Consider the following 21,006-nt stretch of genomic DNA (forward strand, 5'->3'; position numbering starts at 1 on the left):
ACACACACATACATACACAGAGAGAGAGAAAGAGAGAGAGGAGAGAGACAGACAGACAGACACAGAGAGAGACAGACAGACAGAGAGAGAGACAGAAAGACAGACAGACACAGAGAGAGAGAGAGGCAGAGACAGAGACAGAGAGAGAGAGACAGACAGACAGACATAGAGAGACAGAAAGACAGACAGACACAGAGAGAGAGAGAGAGAGACAGAGACAGAGACAGAGACAGAGACAGAGACAGAGAGAGAGACAGAAAGACTCTCCACAGAAGGGTACAAATTGAAGAGTTTTTGCCTCTCAGTCGGGAGACTAGGAAACTGGTTATAATGGTTACCCTTAATTGTCATCTTAATGGACTTTAGAATTATGTAAAAATAAAACCTCTGGAAGGTTTGTGAGGAGAGGTTGAGAGGAAGTGTGAAGATGTAGCTCAGTGTAGACAGCACCACTCTGTGCTTCAGGGCCCTGTGCTGCATTAAAAGGAAAAGGCGAGCTGAGAACCAAATCCATCGCTCCATGCTTCCTGACTATGGATATACAATGTGGCCGACTGCTTCAGGCTTCCACCATTACACTTTTCCCACCATGACAGCCAAAATAAACTACAGCAACACAGCCAGTGACTAGCACCTTTCATTGAATACAACTTGCCACCTTTGGAAGAATTGAATGTATGTACTTCCTATTGAAATATGTAAATATATATTTGGTTGTGAGCTCAGCCTTTAACAGCTGAACCATCCCTCTAGCCCAGCAATACCACTCTTGGGCATATACCCAAAAGATGCACTCTCATACCACAAGGACATTAGCTCAACTGTGTTCATAGCAGCACTATTCATAATAGCCAGAACCTGAAAACAACCTAGATGCCCCTCAACAAAGAACGGATAAAGAAAATATGGTGCATTTACACAATGGAGTACTATTCATCAGTAAAAAAATGACATCATGAAATTTGCAGGCAAATGGATGAAACTAAAAAAAATCCTGAATGAGGTAACCCAGACCCAGAAAGACAAACATGGTATGTATTCACTCATAAGTGGATAATAGACATAAAGCAAAGGATAACAGCCTATAGTCCACGACCCCAGAGAAACTGGGTAATAAGAAGAACCCTAAGAGAGATACACATGGATCTCCCTGGGACAGGGAAAAGACAAGATCTCCTGAGAAAATTGAGAACATATTGGAGGGGGAGAAAGGAAGGCAGAAGGGGAAAGGAAGGGGAGAAGAGGAGGGGGGAGATGGGAAGAGAGAGAGAGCAAGGAAAGAGATATCTTGATTTAGGGAGTCATCATGGGCCCAGTAAGAAACTTGGCACGAAGAAAATGCTCAGGAATCAACTAGGATGACCCCAACTAAGACCCTAAGCATTAATAAAGTGTGTACCTGACTGACCTTCCCCTGTAATCAGATTGATGACAACCTGAATTGTCATCATAGAACCTCCATCCAGCAACTGATGGAGGCAGATGTGGAGATTCACAGCTAAGCACTGGGTCAAGCTCTCAGAGTCCAGTCAAAGTCTGCCACCATCATGTCCCACTACCTGCGCCCTCCCAACACATCTCCGTTCTCCAGGAATGTGGCAGATGACACCAGGTCTGAAGATTTATGTCGCGAATTTTATCACTATGGTCCAATAGTAGATGTTGTGTTCCACTTGATTTCTACACTCTACATCCAAAAGGAATTGCATATGTTCAATTTCAGGATGTTCATGATGCTGAAATACTTTAGGTAATTTGAACAGAAAATGGATTTGTGGATATCAAACTGAAATACAGTTCGAACAGGGGGTTTGGAAGACACCAAATCAAATGAAAACCAAGAAAGGGAGGAATGAATACAGCTCTTCACAATACAATGAATATGATTGATATAGACATTCTCAGAGCTGGAGTTATAAAAAGAGGAGATCAAGGAGTCTCTCTTTTGATTACAACTATAGAAGATCTTACAGTCTTAGAGATAGATCGACTGGAAGACCACGGCATAGCGGAACCATTTCAACAATGATAGAGTCAAACACCAAAACCGATCTTCTTCAAGATCTAAATCCAATTCAAGATCACTGTCCAAGTTCCAACCCAAGAAAGAAATGAAGGCTAAATCACGTTCTAGGTCTGTATCTCACGGCAAACTAGAGGCAACTCTAAAACATATTCCAAAACACATTATAAGTCTGGCTTAAGATATGAAAAGGAGCCGGGCTGGACCGGCAGCCTCCAAAACAATACAGAGAAACCCTGTCTCATAAAAAAAAAAAAGCAAAAAAAAAGATATGAAAAGGAATCAAGGAAAAAATAACCACCTAGATCCAAATCTCAGTCAAGATCATGGTCTAGATCTAGGTCAAAATCTAGATCAAGGTCTTAGACTAGTCCCAAGTCCAATGGCTACTGACAGTATAAATCATGATACTTTCTTGACATGTATCATTCATTTACTCATAATTTGGTATACTTAAATTATCAAGAATACAATGTTACAATGATAGGTTTAAAAAAATAAAACAACAAACATTGTTAGTTTTCCCTGTACCGGGCAATTGTTATAACTAAAATGATACGTTGATGAGAGTCCACTTTGATGAAAGTTATGGGCAGCTACCAATTTGTGGAGTCTCCATATTTTTTTGTAAAGATTCTCATTTTTTTATGCTTGAAGTATTTGTCTGATGGAAGCAGAGGCAAACACCCACAGCTAAACACTGAACTAAACTCTTGGAACCCAGTTGCAGAGAAAGAGGAGTGGTGGACAAGAGCCTCAAGTCCAGGCTAGTGAAGTCCACAGACATAACTGACCTGAACAAGGAGACCATGGACCCCAGACTGATGGCTAAGAAGACAGCATGGGACTGATCCAGACCCTCAGAATCTGGATGTCAGTGAGGAGGATTCAGCAATCTATGGGGCCTCTGGTAGTGGATCACTATTTATCCCTGGCGTATGAATGGACTTTAGGAGTTCATTCCACATGGAGAGATGCTCTCTCAGACTGTACACATGAGGGAGAGCCTAGGCCCTGCCCTGGATGATATGATAGACTTTAGGGATCCCCCATGGAGGGCCTCACCCTCCCTGGGGATCAGAGGGGGGATAGGGTAAGGGAGTTGGTGGGGGCACGGGAGGAGGGAAGGGAGAGGGTGCTGGGATTGACATATGAAGCAGGCTTGCTTCTAATTTAAATTAAAAATGTTTTAAAAGAAAAGACGTTAGTGAACAAAATTTGCTACATTGTCTAATTAAAAATAAATTTTCATATCCATATTTGTTAGAACTGTTAACCTAGAAATGTTGCTTGCTAGTAAGAAAGAATAATACAAAAGAGAAGTTGTAGCCACATTACAAAACTGACTGCTCAGACACATTTAGGTTCAGGGTAACCCAGTCACAAAAAGAGAAACATGGCATGTACTCTCTCATATATGGATTTTAGACATAGATCTGGGGAGTGCCAGCCTACAATCCTATTGCCAGAGAGTCTGGGAAACAGAAACTACATTTAGTGGCTGGTTAAGTACTGAGCTGAACTCAAGAAAGCCAGTATCAGAGAGGGAGGACTGATGATCAAAGGGATTAAGACTGGGCTGGCTTAACCCCCCAGAAACAGCTGACCAGACAAAGGTTAACTCTTGAATCCCAGGCATCAGCCTGGGAATCCAGCATGGGACTGATCAAGACCCCCTGAATCTGGGTGTCAGTGAGGAGGCCTAGGTAATCTATTGAGCCTTGGGCAGCAGATCAGTACCCATACCAAGTATACACACGGACTTTGGACTCCCATTGAACAATGTGAGGTGCACTCTCACCCTGAACTCTTGGGGAAGGGTCTAGGCCCTGCCCTATATGAAATGACAGACTATGGACACCCCCATGGAGGGTCTCACCCTCCCTGGGGGAATGAGGGGATAACGGGGGGGATGGGGGGGGCACGGGAGGAGGGGAGGGAAAAGGAGAGGGACCTGGAACTGACTTGTGAAGCAACCTTGTTTCTTATCTAAATTTAAAAAAAAGAATAAAAAAATCATTATTGATTAAATAAATAAATAAATAAATAAATAATAAAAAAAGAAAAAAATTGAAAAAAAACTGTAGCAGTAGTTTGCAGTTCTAGCAAAGAGGAAAGTTGTGGAGTTAAACTTTGTATTTTCTTTCTTATAGAAATTTCCAAAAAGGGATTTTTATGTTCTTTTTAACAAATATGTGTGCAACCTTTGAAACATCAATGTTTGGATAAAAAAAGACCCAGCTTATTTTTTGCTTGCTGTAAATTACACAAACATGCTATAATAAAAACAAAATGAAGGAAAAAATAGTGGACTTACAAAGATTCCACTTCACCAAATAGAGAAAAAGAAGTTTCTGGCTTTATTTCCCTCTACTGGCCTTTATTTCACAGGCCTTGTGTTAATTCATGCTTTTTTTGAAAGAATTTCTAAGCATCCCATGCTTATTTGGCCCTCATCCTTACCTATCCAAGAAGAAAGGATTGTAAACAGCTTAGCTTTGGTATAAGTAAAATGTCATTTCTATCACCATATGGAAGAAAAGAAGACACATAATTAATATTCTTGCAATGCAAATATAACTTAGGAGCACAAGTCTGAAAGATTAGAAATTTGACACTTTATATTTCACTCAAAGACATAATTAAAAGACCTTTCTCATTTTGTCCACTGATTAGGGAGACAAATGTTATCCTGAAATCCAAAGACATACTTACCTTGAAGAGGAAGTCAATATATAAAGCTGTTAGTCTCTCAGGACACTGGGATAGAAGGTTGGAGAACTTCAGGCAGCTACTGTATTGCTTTACTTATTTAGCAGTACCAATGTTCTCTGGCTTTATACAGAACAGCAGCAGGGCTTCCTCTTAGAAAGGGGCTATGGTTGCTCCTTAAGCTAAAAGGGGTGTGATGGCTGAATAGGAACAGCCCCCTGGGTTCAGACATTTTAACTCTTAGCCATCAGGGAGTAGCACTATTTGAGAAGGATTAGGAGGTGTGGCCTTGGAGGAAGTATGTCACTGGAGTTGGGCTTTGAAATCTCAAAAACCCATCCCAGGCTCATCCATGTCTCCTGTCTGTCTCTGTCTGTGTCTCTGCCTCTGTCTCTCTGTCAGTCTCTCTCTCTCTCTCTCTCTCTCTCTCTCTCTCTCTCTCTCTCTCTCTCTCTCTCTCTCTCTCTCTCTCTCTCTCCAGATTAGAATATAGCTCTCAGCTACTGTTCCAGCACCTGCACGCCACCATGCCTCCACCATGATGACAATAGACTAAGCCTCTGAAACTGTAAGCAAGCCCACAATCATATGCTTTCTTTCATAAGAGCTACCTTGGTTCTGGTGTCTCTTCCCAGCAACAGAATAGCAACTAAGACAATGGGTTACACAACAGTAAACGTAACATAAATGGAAAATGTCCTAAGTTAAAAATGGATTTAATACATCTGACCTACTAAACATAATGTTTAGTCTAGTACGACTTTATGTGTATAACTGTTTTGCATACTTGTGTGTATGTATGTATATCAGGTATGGGCCTGGTGCCCACAGTGACTAGAAGAAGGTATCAGATCCCCTAAAATTTGAGTTACAGATAAATGATTATAGGTGCTAGGAACCAAACCTGTGTCCTCTGAAAGAATGGCGAAAACTCTTAACCATGAACTACCTCTCCAACCCTTAGTCTACTTCTTATAAATGGGTAGGACACTTACATTATCCTAAAGTTGGGTAAAATAATCTTAATACAAACCCTGTATTATAACAGACTGCAAAACATCACATGTAACTTACTGAAACCGTATCCAAAACATAAAACTGGCTTTTTCACATGCACTTTCACACCATTATAAAGTAAAAAGTTGTTAAGTCAAACCATTATAAACCAGAGACTATTCATATGATTTAATGGTGGTTATGATAAAAACAAACTTTGTTAGCAAAATTAAAATTTTAACAGTTTCAACTGATAAAACAATGGATTTTGATCTGCAGTGATCAGAGTGTCAAGCACTCACAAGAGTTTCAGAGTTCTTTGACAGCAGCTTCATAACACAGTAGTTGAGTCTTCAAATAGCACACTGTCATGCAGATTGGTTGGTCACTATGGAGAACAGAAGACAGGAGGTAAATCAGATTTGACTCTGTCCTCAAGTTGTCTAAGTGAAAAAGAAAACCCTGGGGGCATCATCAATCCAACTTTCCTTTCCCTTCCTTCAGCAGGTGGACTCAACCCAATTCCCATTATAACTCCAGGTGCCTGTGCCCGTGTGTGACCTGATGCCTTCGAATGCAGGAAAGACGTGTGACTTGTTTCTAATAACAAGAACACAGCAACAGTGGCCTGATGTGTACCATCATGAGTCTGGGGTTATGGTACAGACATTTACTGGAGTTGTTAGAAACTCTTCTCTGCTGGTTTGGAGGAACCAACCAGCCATGGCAAAGAATGCCATAAGGTCAGGAACTGCTGGATGCTTCTAATAGCCAAAGTTAGATCAACACAGGAAAATGATATCCTCAGTCCTGCAACCATAAGAAACTAAATTTTGCCACCAACTGAGCTTGCAAGCATCTCCTACATTAGTAAGGCTTTGGCTGACCAGTCAAGGCAAGCAACTAGAGAAAAGCTTTGTGAAACAATGGTGTAGAGTCCAAAGGGGCTATGACTAGAATCTTAGCCCATGGAAAAATAAAAATGTGTCAACAAAAGTATACTGTTAAGCTGCTAAGTGTAAAGCACCACTGTGAGATGGTTAGTTTTAGTAATGAACTTGACACAAGCTGGAATCACCAGGGATGAGTCTCAGTGAGGGACTGCCCACACTGAGCTGCCCTGTGGGATGGGTGTGGAGGACCACACTAGCTGACATGGGAGGACAGCCCCCCGTGGGCAGTACCATTCTCTAGACAGGGAGTCCTGACGGTGTAAGAGAGGAGAAGTCAAGCTGGGCATAAACAAGTAAACAGTGAGCATGTGTATTCATTCTCTCTGTTCTCGCCGGTATGTGTGATGTAACCAGCTGTTTGGGGTCCCTGCCTCAGCTTCCCCACAGAAATGTACCAGAACCTCGAATCTTAAGCTGAAATAAACCCTCCTTCTAAGTTGCTTTTTCTCATTTTTTAATCATAGCAACAAAAAGATATTACAATAAACTGCTACAGAGTAAGAAGTAATTAATACACTTCCCAGAATGTCTCAAGCTGCTAACACATCATGAGGTAAATTCAAATATCTTTCCCTGTGAGGAATGCCCTTTTCTGAAAGGAAACAGAGGAGGAGTTGATCTAGGGGAGATGGGAGGAGGGGGTGAGAGGAGAGAGGGAGGGGAAACAGTATTCCGAATGTATTATATATGAGGGAGGGAGGGATGGAGGGAGAGAGGGAGGGAGGTAGGGAGGGAGGGAGGGAGGGAGGGAAGGAGGGAGTGACAGAGGGACGGAGGGACGGAGGAGAAAGCAAGCAATTCAAATACCCTAAACATTAGCTCATCAAAGGCGATATGAGACTCTCTACACTAGAGAAATCCAAAACTGGTCAGACAGACACAAGCTCTTTGTAAGACTGAGGAGCCAATCTGCAGGTGACATTGCCTAAACGGGCAGCATGGATACCTGATTAACAAATCAAAACCTAAAGATAAGCTTACTCTCACCTTTTACAATCTCAGAAAGCAAAGACCTTGGCTTCCCTGGCTAAAGGCTCAGAAATAGGGACTGATGGGGCATGGAAGACAAGAAAACTTAAAGAGTACCCACAGAGGTCGGTAAAGTAGACCAGCTGAAGATGTGGAAGAAAAGTGCCATTCTTACTTATCCAAAGACAGTAAGCCTAAAACTCCAAATAAAACACATCTATTTTATTTCACATCTAAAATCCGCCTTTTCTCAAATAAGGGTTGACCAATATGAGGAGCCAGAGCAATCCCATACACCACCTGAAGGCTGTTACCATCATTTCTCCAGAAGCCCCATCACCACAGACCAATCATAGCAAATATTTTCACACGTTGACTGGAAACTCTGTTTAATACAATTTTATCTGGATCATAAATATAGCTAAATACTAGTTTAGCAAGGTTTTTAAAGAATTTAACAAAGAAAAGGTACTAAATTTTCAATGTCCTTACTTATGGTTAAAGTGTAAAGATAGTCATTTGTTGTTTTAAAAAAAGTGTGATAAAATCTGTCCAGAATAATGCATTTGTCTCCTTTGTTAAAGGAAATTCACTACATAATTTCATTTCATTTTGCTTACAAGTAGACAAAAATCAATACCTATTTCCAAATGGGCAGCTTTTAACTTGTTTGGGGACAGGCTAAAATTAACTTTGACTGCACACTTGAGAGAGAGTTATTTTAATTTCTTTTAATTATATGCAATGTTAGGCTTTTTGCAAATCATTACCTGTTGAGATATACTTGCCTTGACAATTTAGGAAGATAAAACATTCATAGTTAACTGAGAAAATTACTCCTAAAACATTACTAAGTGCATAAGCACATTTCCAAAACTGCAGGAAGTAAAATCAAAACAAATGTGAAGAATGTGCATTCACTTAAAGCTTGAGCATATACCTAGAGACAAATGTGCAAAGCAAAGCTTGCCAGGCATGCGCCTCAAGGTATGTCTCTCTGAATGCCCCATTTGTGAACATCTAGGTCAGTCCTATGGCTGACAAAACAATGCCCTAAATAGGGCATGAAAATAAATGAAACGTGCTATAATGTAAGCCAATTTATCCTCCAGATACCGGGCAGCACTACATACAACAGTGTCTCTAAACCTCGGTCAGGGGCAAGACTCACATGCTGGTATTCCACCTGCTGTTTCCATTTATAAGTAATATCTAATAAATCAGATTTATAAACACAAATAACAATATAAAGCAAAATAAAGTGATACTTAGAATACAAGCTTGAAAAGAAGGATCCACAGCAGAAGTTGTTATATCAAACTGGCTATAAGAAAGACAATGACATCCACAAATCCATCCTAAAGAGTGGCTCAAATTCTACTCACAGTTTAATCACCTTGTAAGAGAAAGCGCATCCACACACAATAGCACAAAATAAAGAACAAGAGTCAAGAGAAGATCTAAAGCAGTGCTTCTCAACCTGTGTGTCAGGACCCTTGGGAGATGAACAACCCTCTCAATGGGGTTGCATATTCAATATTTACATCTCAAAACAGTAGCAAAATTACAGTTATGAAGTAGCAATGAAATAACTTTATAGTTGCGGATTACCACGACATGAGGGACTAAGGATCACAGCATCAGGAAGGAGGAGAACCACTGAGCCAGAGAGTGGTGCAAAACAGAGAGAACTTCATTCAGTTGTGAAAAGAAAAGACATCAAGAATAGGAGCATTTGAGTTGGACTTTAAAACACTGTGTAAAAGTGTGGAATATCACCATAGGCTTTGATTCAAAAATAGAAAGGAGGGAGGGAGGAAGGGAGGGAGGGAGGGAGGGAGGGAGGAAGGAAGGAAGGAAGGAAGGAAGGAAGGAAGGAAGGAAGGAAGGAAGGAAGGAAAAGGTAAAGGCAAATACTTTCAAAATAACCACGAAATGATTGTCTATGCTAGACTTCAAATTCTGAGAAATCTAAGAATATTCCTTTTAAAATGGTCTCCCTGGAAGTAGCATAATATCTGATATATTGTCAGTGCTCAACAAATATTAGAGGCATAAATAAACAAAGGGAGTCAATAAAACTAATTTCTCAATTTGCATAGCAAAGAAAAAATATGTGTCAAAATTCACAAAGACTATGAAGATCAAAATTGACCAGTAACAGATAGTCACTGATGATCTTTAGAACATGTAAAGTATAATTAAGTATTGCTTTAAAAGTATATCTAAAAGTGCCGGGCGTTGGTGGCGCACGCCTTTAATCCCAGCACTCGGGAGGCAGAGGCAGGCGGATCTCTGTGAGTTCGAGGCCAGCCTGGTCTACAAATCGAGTTCCAGGAGAGCCTCCAAAACAATACAGAGAAACCCTGTCTCCAAAAAACCAAAAAAAAGTATATCTAAAAGCAAAATATACAGCTAATTGCAGTAAGAGACAATGAATATAATCAGAAGACCATTACAAGTGTCCAGAGCAAATGTAACGTGGGACTGGACTGTAAAAAAAAATAAACAATAAGCATAGAAAGAAAAAAGATAGCCTCATAGAGAATACACGAATCAAATCAATAGGGCAATCAGTCACCCATTCAGCAAACAGCTTTTAAGTATGCACTATAGATCTACCAAACCCTGATAGCAGCAAAAAAAAAAAAAAAGTAAAATAAATAAACCATACATAGTCCTTCACCTCAAAGAACTGACAGTCTCAGGACTCTCTCAGTGGGAAAGCATTTGAAGAAACAGCCAGTGAAGACAGGGTGATTCCAGCAGGCCTCACAAGCTCTTAGTAGACAATTTTAAAAACACTTACTGTAGCATAACGTCCAAGTTCATCAGATAATTGAAAAGTTGAGTGCTGGAGAATAAGACATTATCTGGGAAATATCCAGACCTGAAATTGAAAGTGGGAAAAAACATAAAAGAGTAATGTAGACAACCTTGGAGTCTACTCAGATGTAAAGAGAGAATAAGTAAACGGGGGGGGGGGAGGTAGAAAGGCATCAACATTAATCAAGGCAGGATAGAAGAAGGCAGAGAGACAGAAGACCATCTAGACAAAGGGAAAGAACCACAGATATGGACCATCAACAGCATGTTTTTCAGCGAAGAAACCACAGAAGACTAGCACCAAAAAGACACTACACTTGAGAACAAAAGAAATGCTCTGGTAACATTTGAGACGCTCCTAGGAGAGCAATAACATCAGGATATCAGTAAACATGAGTTTGTGTCCAGCCTGGACTACAGAATGAGATCTTTAAAAAGTTAAAGTGCATGGAAAATATTTTAAAGATCAAAACCTTATATTGTGAAATATAATTCCAAATTAAGAAGGAAATGAATAAAGGAAAAAGTATCCTATCAGATCTGGAGCAATTTTTAAAAGATACCTTGGTTTGGAGATTAGAAGAAATAGGAGACAAAAGACAGCATTTATGCCAGCTATTTACTTTGCCAAAATTAGCATCATTCTAATTTAGCCACAAAACGATATATTCTCATATTGTGGGTTCCTTGAAAACGTCTTCCAGATGGTTACACCTCCCTGGAGTGACAGCACCCAGTGTAGCCTTGCACATATTGGGAATTCAATTAAACACTGCTGACCATCTGAAAATTCAGAGTCTGGAGTATCTGATTCTATATAAACATATGGCTTAGTTCCTATCAAAGGAAAATTTAAGTCATTGTGTTCCTCTCCCCAATACTATACCTCCTTTGAAATGTGTAAGAAAACAGAAGTAATAATAAGACCATGTAACAAAGATTAAGGAATGGGCAAATTTCAGAATCCAAATTTTCTCTAATATAGAAAAGAATCAGAATTGTCCAACTAAGAATCCACAGTGCAGGTATACCTTTCTTAATTTACTTCATTCAAAACAATATACACTGAACACTGTTTCAGAATACTGAAAGTGAGGGAGCTAAACTCTTAAAACTATCTGCTAAGGATAAGGGGATCGGAGGACTAAAATGATGCAATGGGAAGTTCATCAACATTAACCCTTCAAAGCAAGGATGCGAAAACAACAGAGAATGACTTTTAAACCACTGAGAACCATAGACAGTATTAATAGATGGAAAAAAGACCTGAACAAGCTTAAAATGTTTTGTGATTATATACTAAGCACATGGTATAGACTCAAATCCCAGACAGACTCCAACACTCACCCTCTCCCAAGAATGGGGAGCAAATCACCACTTCTCAGCTAATTTTGAGCCTTGTGGAAAGAAACCAGGAATAGCTTCTTAGAGGAACAATTATTCCAGAGAGAACTCAGAAGCATACAATTTTGTCAAACCAAGAAGCTAAAGGAGAGTATTCTAGCAAAGCGGAGTAAGGAACAGACACAGGAAATCAAGGTCAATGTCTGAAGAATGGTGAGTGGTTCTTTTAAATTAAGGAAAAAAATACAAAATAAGGAGAAGCTGGAAGCATGCCCTGGGAGCAGAACACTGAGTTAAGAGGCTACTGTAACAGGCTAGGCAATTTACTTGATAATTAACAGTAACAAAAGACAGGCAAGCAAGTTCTAAAAAATAAGTCTGAATTAGTAAGGGAAACTCATCTCTGCTCTACTGCTTTCACCCAGAGGTTGGAAAACATGGCTCACAGGCCAATTTCACCACCATCTGTTTTTATAAACAAAGGCTACTGGATCGCAGCCATGCCCATTCATTCATGCACTGTCATGTGCATTCACCCTATAAAAGCAAACACTATCCAGCTCATGGAACCTAAAACATTTACAGAAAAAAATTGCCAGCACTTCTCCAACCCCATGTCTTGTAAACGGCACTGTTCCAACTTTTAGCAGCTTGTTTTGACCTAAATAGTAAACGTATTATATGGATATTTCTGTTTTCAAAGTTATCACCTGATTTCATATTGTAGTATTGGAGACTGGTTGCCTTACACTGGCAGTCCCTTCCTTTCTCCCAAGTCCCATTCCCCAACTCACAAACTTTCTCCTCCTGAAATGAAAAAAACATGTAAATCAGTAGTCAGTGTTCAAGACATACTAACTAGACAGCACTTAGGACATTACAACTACACACCATTCATCATTGCTAGGCCATAATATATATTTCCATTCTTATAAAATGCATTCTCATTATGAAATCAACACTTGTTTCATATGCTTAGCTTTCTACTAACCTATCACTATTTTTCCCAACTCCAACATGTCATCAATTGTTTTCCAAATACTCAAACACACCCAACACTCCATTGTTTCTATTTAGTATCCCCTCCTCCGAACTCTCTCATAGCCCTCCATTTTTTTCTCAGTCTGGATTAGCTGCCTCACAGCCTATGGATGAGTTGCCTTCCTGGAATTTCTTTTCTCTGTTCTCCCATTTTGAACCCTTTGTTTCTAAATCTTTCTCCTTATTCTCTCCCTTGCCCTCTGAATATTCATCCTCCAGAAGTAGTCTATGTAAGGACAGGAAAGATATTTTTCAAGTCTTGCAATTTCTTTCTTCAGACCTCATCTCTAATTTATAGTTTGAGCTAAATAGAGAAATCTAAGTTCAAAATTACTTTCCTCATAAATTTGAAAGCATTGTACCACTGTCTTCTACCACACAATGTCACTCTGCAAAGTCTAATGCCTTTCTACTGTCCAGTCATCTCTATGTGTCTCGGTTTGGGTTTTTGTTGCTATTGTTGTTGTTTTATATTCTTTCCTTATGAGTTTTTGGATCTTTCCTTAACTCAAAGTTTTCCTGCATTTCAGAATATGAACCACTAATCTTTCCTGAATCCTGTACTAAATATGGAGAAACCTTTTTACTTGGAAACTTACATTCTCCAATGTTAAGAAATCATTTTATCCCTGTGACAATTCATTCCTTTTTTCCTGTTCAATTTGTATTAGTTGTCAGTTGTATAAATTGTTGCAAAGTAAACATCCCTAAACTCTAAACAAAACATCCCAAAACTCAGTTGCACAAAACAAGGACTGTTTGTAATTGTTCCAGAGTCTACCAGTAAGTTAGGCAGGCCCACTGATTTTGTCTAGGTTTGAGTGACCATTCTTTCTGGTATTGACTGGACCCTGCACCCAAAAAAATATTTATAGAAGGCTAGCCATTAACTGAATCAATGGTATTAGAGAGAACAGAGTTCTGTTCCATAAATCTCATTCTTGAGAATGTTCTCATCATAATCACACGAGTTACAGGTTCTCTTAATTAGGGTTTCTGTTGCTATGAAGAGATACCATGACCACAGCAACTCTTACAAAGGAACACATTTAATTAGAGTGGCTCGCTTACAGTTTAGTCTATTATCCTCATGGTGGAAAGCAAGGCAGCGTGCAGGCAGACATGGTACTAGAGAAGGAGCTGAGAGTTCTTATATCTTGATTGACCGGCAACAGGGAGTGGTCTGAGACACTGGTGTGGCTTGAGCATATATGAGACCTCAAAGCCCACCTCCACAGTGACGCACTTTCTCCAATAAGGTCATACATACCTACTCCAACAAAGCCACACCTCCTAAGAGAGCTACCCCCTTTGGGGGCCATTTTCTTTCAAACTACCACACAGGTGGAATTTAGAAATCTTCTATTCTTTGGGGGGTCTCTGTTTCACCAATTTTTCTATAATCCTATTGACCAAATTAAGTCACATAATGAGTCCAGGGCCTAAGTCAGAAAACTACCAAAGGGCACAGATAACATGGATTTATGTACCTTGAATCTATTGCATTCATCCTCTAATTTTCTTTCATGTCCTATGTTGTTGCTCTTTGATTTACTTTCTCTTCATGTTGTTGTCGAACTGCTTTTAGATTTATTAAATGTTATCTTAAAATCTGTAACTTGTAGATGAGTTATTCATAGCATGTATTCCTGTTTTAGGGTTACAATATCTTCCCTACTACACTAACAAAATAAAAAGGGTTTTTTCCTAGAAGTTAAGTTACAGATTGCCCAGTTTACCAGGTGGAATCAGGGGAAGATGTCTAGGTGATTGATCTAAGGGCTCCTGCTTTCCCCACCAAGCTATATTGTCTGCTTTATATTTTACTCCTAACTTCTGTGGCACCAGCAGCTTCCAAATGTGTGTCTTCAAAGGGCTAGCTTCTCATCCGCATTTCTTGCAGTTACTTGTCTTCTCTTTACAGAGTCAGTTATCATTTCTCCTTTCATCTTCCCTCTTCCACAAATGTGCTAAGCTCTCTCTTATCAGCGGTCCCATTATCTACATGTCTATGTGTTAGTATTTTTAATTCCCCATTTCAGTGAGACCTGGGGAAGAAAATAAGGTAAGTTCACATAGTCTATGTGACAAGCTTGTCTTTCATTTGACTGGGACACAGTGCCACCCAGCTCCCAAACTGATCACACACAGAGGCTTATTATTACTTATAAATGTCCAGCCTTAGCTTGCCTTATTTCTAGCCAGCTTTCCTTAACTTAAACATCCCCATCTACCTTTTGCCTCCAGGCTTTTTACTTTTCTTACTTCTGTATATCTTCCTGTCCCTCTTACTCTGTGGTTGGCTGTGTGGCTGTGACCCTAGCATTCTCCTCTCCTTGTTCTCTTGCCCCTCCCTTGATCTCTTTTTTTCTCTCTTTCTCCTTCTATTCATTCTCTCCACCTGCCAGCCCCACCTATCCTTTCTCCTGCCTTGCTACTGGCTGTTCAGCTCTTTATTAGACCAATCAGGTATTTAAGACAGGCAAAGTAACACAGTTTCACAAAGTTAAATAAATGCAGCATAAAAGAATGTAACACATCTTTGCATCATTAAACAAATTTTCCACAGCATAAAGAAATGTAGCATATCTTAAAATAATATCCCACAGTGGAAAACTGTTTATACAGAGATGGATTCTATGACTATAAAATGAGACATAAGAATCCTGAGTTCAAGAAAGCTTGGCTGCACATCCAGCTATAGGGAAGGCTAAGTCACAGCGTAGACATAGTCTTGGGCAGGTGCAGTGTCAGAGACAGATAATGACGTCACACACAGGTAAGAAGCACAGGAAATGAGGACGTGGGGGAAATACCATTTGGTGACATTTAAGACCAGCTGTTTCAACAGAATATGAATGCAAAAGGCAAAAGCAGGGAGAAAAGCAGCCAACTGACTCTTCTTTTCCCAGGTTATCAAATTATATAGAAGAGAAAAGCAGCCTGCACTGACTCCCTTTTTCCCAGGTTATCAAATTATATAGAAGAGAGACTGAAAATAAACCACCCATGACGAGAAGGAAGTAGAATCTGAAGACTACCTTAAAGGAAAGGAAAATAATTAGGGGTCTTTTTTGGTTTGCTACCTGCTTAAGAAAACCTTGAACGGGAATACAGAAGGAAAGACTTGAGGAATATACACGGGAAAATTAGATGTAATTACCAATAACTTGGAAAGGAAAACGGGCTTTGGCACAAGAGCCCATAGGAGCACTGGATCTGCCTGAGGGAGGCCAAGCGCTCCCAGTGTGGTGCAAAGATGCAAAGAAAACTAGAAAGAAGGAACAGATGTGGAAGGGGAGACCATGGAAAATTCCAAAAGCCTCGTCCAAATGTCCTTAACCTCAGCTAAGTGAGCAAATGGGTTAGAGCTGTGAGAGCACAGCAAGCATGGGATTTGTGGAGAGCGGGGAAGGACTGGGACAGCTGCTCTGGTAAACGAGCAGGGACTTCACGGGAAGTTTACTTATTTAGTATTTGCCTAGGCAAGAGCCCTGGCAGCAGAAGTGCAGACGCAGCTGACCTGAACGTGTGAAGACTCAACCGTCAGCAAAACGGGCTTTGGGGGGCAGCGGTATTTCCATGTCCCCAATAGAGCTGCTTGGTGGATGTGAAGCAGACAGTGGTAGATAACTAAGATAAATTATCACAATATAGAAAAAAATCTTAAACTTTTATTAACTTGATAGATTTCCTTTGTTACTTTTAAATATAAAGCAGTGCCTGGAGACATAACAACGCACTTTGCCAGCGTACATGAGGCATGGGTTCAGTTCTCAGCACTGAAAAGCATATAAAAATAGATGACCAGTTTCTTGAGTTCTTTGTATATTCTGGAGATAAAGAAAGGAAAACTAGCCTACAGGCCATAACCCCAGAGAATGTAGGTAACAAATAGGACCCTAAGAGAGACATACATGGGTCGGCCAAGGCAAGGGTAAAAGACAAGACCTCCTGAGTAAATTGGGAGCATGGTGGGGAGGATGGGAGGAAGATGGAAAGGGAGAGGGAAAGAGCGAAGGGGAATGGGGAAAATATATAGTTCAATAATAAATAAATATAAATCACCAACTCAAGAGCTCTCTCAACATTTAGTCCTCGCTTGTTTCAGACTGACTCCTTATTCCAAACTAAACACTTTGACCTTCAGAGTTCTCCCCGGCCTGTGCCTAACTCTGTGGGCTTCAACCTCCTTGCTCCAGACCCCTTCTCCACTGCAGTTTTTTAAGTGTGCATTCCATTCACAGCAGTGCTTGTCTGCAAGGCACAGAAGTTGCTTCATCTCAGAGTTTATTTCATCTCTGACAATCAGTTTTCACAATCAGGTTATTTTTAATCCTCGTTCATTCTGAAATTCATATGAAAAGATGTAGCATTTATAGGACGACTCAGAATTATTGCTCACTCCCTGCTATTTTTGTTGTTGTTGTTTTAACACAAGGTCTCAGTCATACCCCGGGCTGACTTCAAACTCACGCGCTTCTTCCCTCAGCCCCGAGTGCAGGGATTGCAAACATACACCATAGCACAGAATCTTACTCTTCTTTGGCCAGCAGCTGCCACTTCAAATACCTCTAAAGGCAATTTTGCCTCCCAGGGGACACTTAGCAAGGTCTAGAGGCAAGTTTTGGGGTTTTTTGTTTTGTTTTGTTTTTTAGGGGTTTTTTTCTTACTTTTTTGTGTCTTTGTTTTATTTTTTGATTATTGTTCTGGTTTTGCTTTGATTTTGGTTTGTGGTTTTTTTCAGTATCCATCTGACATTGCCCTAGTATGCTATGATCCCACAATGCAAAGGACAGCCTCACCATACACAACAATGAATTATCTGGCTCAAACTTAGCAGAATCAAGGCTGAGAAATGCCGCTGGAAAACTATTCTACTTCAGTGGTGCCTATAGGGTGCCCAGCAATCAAGAGAAAGCTGTCTTGGCTCAAGCTCACCCTTCTGCTCTGTTTCCCTTTGTATTCTTAGGCCCTTTGTCTGCTTAACCATTGATGTTTTGCCTTCTTCGCATTGCTGTGGTAAGCTGATCTTCAGCTCCTTAGTTCCCTGCTGAAGCCTGGCACTTAAGACACTCGTTTCTGTGTGGCTCCCAAACTTCCTGGGCTTGTGTGGTGTCACAGAATGACAGGCCTTTGTGCCTCATTCTCCAGACTTAGATCTTTTCACAGTCTGGTCTCCAAGCCAGCCTGATCTAGCCTTAATCACCTACTGCTCCCAACACCCCCAGGTGACAATACAATTTAACACTGTACATCAAAGCAACCTTAAAGAGTCGGTGCCTGCCTTAACTTTGCAGTTCCAGCAGTCTATCTCTTTCTTAGGTCACCTAAGGGGCTGTTGCTCTATCTCTAAAATAGTAGCTACAGGTTTTACACTTTATTATATGGTCACTAAAAGAATAAATGAACCAATAGCCTGCAGGCTCAGGTCACAGAGAGCATAGCTTTAAAAATGACTAAATTCTAGATCTTTCCTACAGCTGCAAAGCTATTCATCAAGTACTATGCTGAGCATGAAAGTTAAAAGAAAAAAAGACATTCTTCCCTACTCTTAGACAGCTAGCCTGTTAGTACATATATCATATATGTATATCATGTGTAGTTAGACTGATTATAATCAGATCGTTCCTATTCTGTAACTTTAAAATGATTCCAAAACATAGGGCTAGAGAGATTGCTCAGAGGTTAAGAGTACTGGCTGCTCTTCCAGAGGATCTTCGAGTAGGTTCCCAGCATCTACACTGGTCACAAACACCTGTAAGTCCAGCTCCAGGGGACCCAATACCCTGTTCTGGGCTCCATTGGCACCTACATACAAAATGCCATATGTAACCATAGACACGCATGCATAGAAATAAAAGGTACTTTTTTAAAATCAAAACAAAGAAAATCCTTCCTCAAAACATAAATGAGTCTCAAAAATGCACCTCATGAAAGTGATCCATAGACAATGTATACAATTGGACAGCTGAGTCTAAGCAATAAATCCTAAGCTGTTTGTAACACTTTAGAATGCATACAACCGAAGACAGTGGTAGTTGCCTGTTTTCTTTTCCCTGGACCCAAAAGCAAAATGTCAGATTATGTGTGACCATCTATGTGGCTGCTACTTCAGCAAAGTTTCTTTTCAGGTGTTGTTTCTCTCGAAGTGATTTGTGTTTCCTCTTCAGTGTGACCAACCTTTACACAACTGTTTGAGTCTATGCAATGTCTTTGAGACACAGGTTTATTAGACTACAATAAAAGTAAAATGCTGTTGGGAACAAAACTAAGAAATCCTTTGAAAGCACAGTAAAGCAGTGGTTCACAATGAATTCCTTTCTCGTCTTCTCTCAGGGTGCTAGTTGATTTTCTTCCTAGCTTTTGGAATGAGAACACAGACAATCTATGGTCATGGTTTCTATTTTGTGACATTTCACAGTCCTGGGAGTTGTTGCTGCTTACCAGCCTAATTGCTTCCCACAAAACTTGTAGCATTGCGCCCTTGGTGCAATTTTGTTTCAAACATTTCTTTTTTGACTACAGAAACAGTTATTTACCTTGTTTCTAAATTTATGATTTACATGTACTTCTTAACTTTTTCTTTTTTAAGGCAATGATTGAGGTGTGGAATTTATAGACCAATTTCTTGTGCTGCTTGGAATTTCTTTTAGGATCACTTAATAAATATTTGATAAGTGTTTCAAATTATTTGTATTTTATCCATTATCCTAACATTCAGTACATAATAAACTATTCAGCATAGTTTTTCATATCAATGATGATAATTTTCCATTGTAATGTATTAGCTTCTGAAATAAATGTCTTAATGTCCCAATCTAAAAAAAACTGCACCTCATGAATCAATAAGCAAATGGGTAAAAGAGAAGTCAAGTAAATATTAGACAAGGTTTGGGGGATGGGCATATTAAGCAAAGTCATCATGTGAGTGAAGGCATCATTGTTCTACAACATCTCCCTTTTCTTCCTCTCCTTTAAATGCCCTTCTCACTATGCATGCTAATTACTTAGCATCTGTAATAAATTGGTCGAAGAGGCAGGAACAACTCTACAACACAACCCATGCTGAAAAGTCTTTGCCTCACAGCTTTGCATTTAATGAATATTCTAACAGACCTGACCCAGGTTTAAATGCACGTTGTAGCCTCTCTGGATGTTTACATCAGTGTCCATCTAATTGGTCCACGTTGATGCTTTATGGCTATTAAAATGGTCCTATAGTTTGGAAGAATGTCCCCTGAAAGGCCATATGTTGACTTAGTTGCCAGTCTGTGGTACTACTGTGAGATGATAGAACTTGCTGTGAGGAAATTAGATGAATGAGATCAAACCCTTGAGAATATTAAGATCTGACACATGGTAACTGAGTTAAAAAAATCTCATAATCTCTTATAATGTCTTTTGCATAACTTTCTCTAGTACCCTCTATTTCATAAAAGCTTTTTTTCCCATTTTTATCATTAATTCAAAGTTGTTAAGATCACAAACTTACCACGGCCTCCCCTAAAATCTCTCCTAGACATCTCTAGAACCCATAGTGAAAATCAGATGCAATGATTCCAAACTTACCCTTACCCTAAGATAACTCATTGTCTTTGTTTTAAAATGAATTCCTCCCCGACCTGCTTCTCCAGTCATGTTCATCACTGAGGAGAGCACTCCAGATTTTGAGTCATGTGATCTGGATTTTAAATCCAATCTGCTATGTGGTTGAGTTATCAAGCTCCTCTAGGTCTCAGTGTCCTGTAAGCTAATCTACGCACAGCAGTGAACACAACTCCTCGTGTAGAACAGGTGTTCTAACAAACTATGCTTACTCGTTCTCACCACCGAAGTTACTAAGGAAAGCTATGTTCTTGGTCAATAATTAGTGTCATAGGATGTAATCCAAAGCACATGTCATTAGTGTAATGCCATATTACATACTTTTTCAGCCATCTACCTATTTAATGCTTTTCTGAATGTCTTACATAACTCAGGCATAAAATAACATACAGAATTACAGCAGATAAATAACCCAGTGTAGCGGTCCTGAAGGCACTCATGCTCTAGTGACATGGCAAGCATCGGTAAAATTCTAAGTGCTAAAAATAGATGTGTGCATGCAAAGTGCCAGAGAAGCACCGAAGACACAGGCCA

General features: G+C 39.9%; 1 protein-coding gene and 1 pseudogene across 12 annotated transcripts in view; one reads left to right on the forward strand and one right to left on the reverse strand.

Annotated features, from left to right (window-relative positions):
- Anks1b (ankyrin repeat and sterile alpha motif domain containing 1B) overlaps window positions 1-21,006 on the reverse strand; it is a 1,010,332-nt gene that overhangs the window by 961,667 nt on the left and 27,659 nt on the right. The window lies entirely within an intron of this gene.
- On the forward strand, window positions 1,471-2,256 carry LOC101829506 (annotated as a pseudogene).

Source organism: Mesocricetus auratus, unplaced genomic scaffold (genome assembly GCF_017639785.1).
Source record: "Mesocricetus auratus isolate SY011 unplaced genomic scaffold, BCM_Maur_2.0 Super-Scaffold_100011, whole genome shotgun sequence".
In the NCBI taxonomy this organism is placed as follows: Eukaryota; Metazoa; Chordata; class Mammalia; order Rodentia; family Cricetidae; genus Mesocricetus; species Mesocricetus auratus.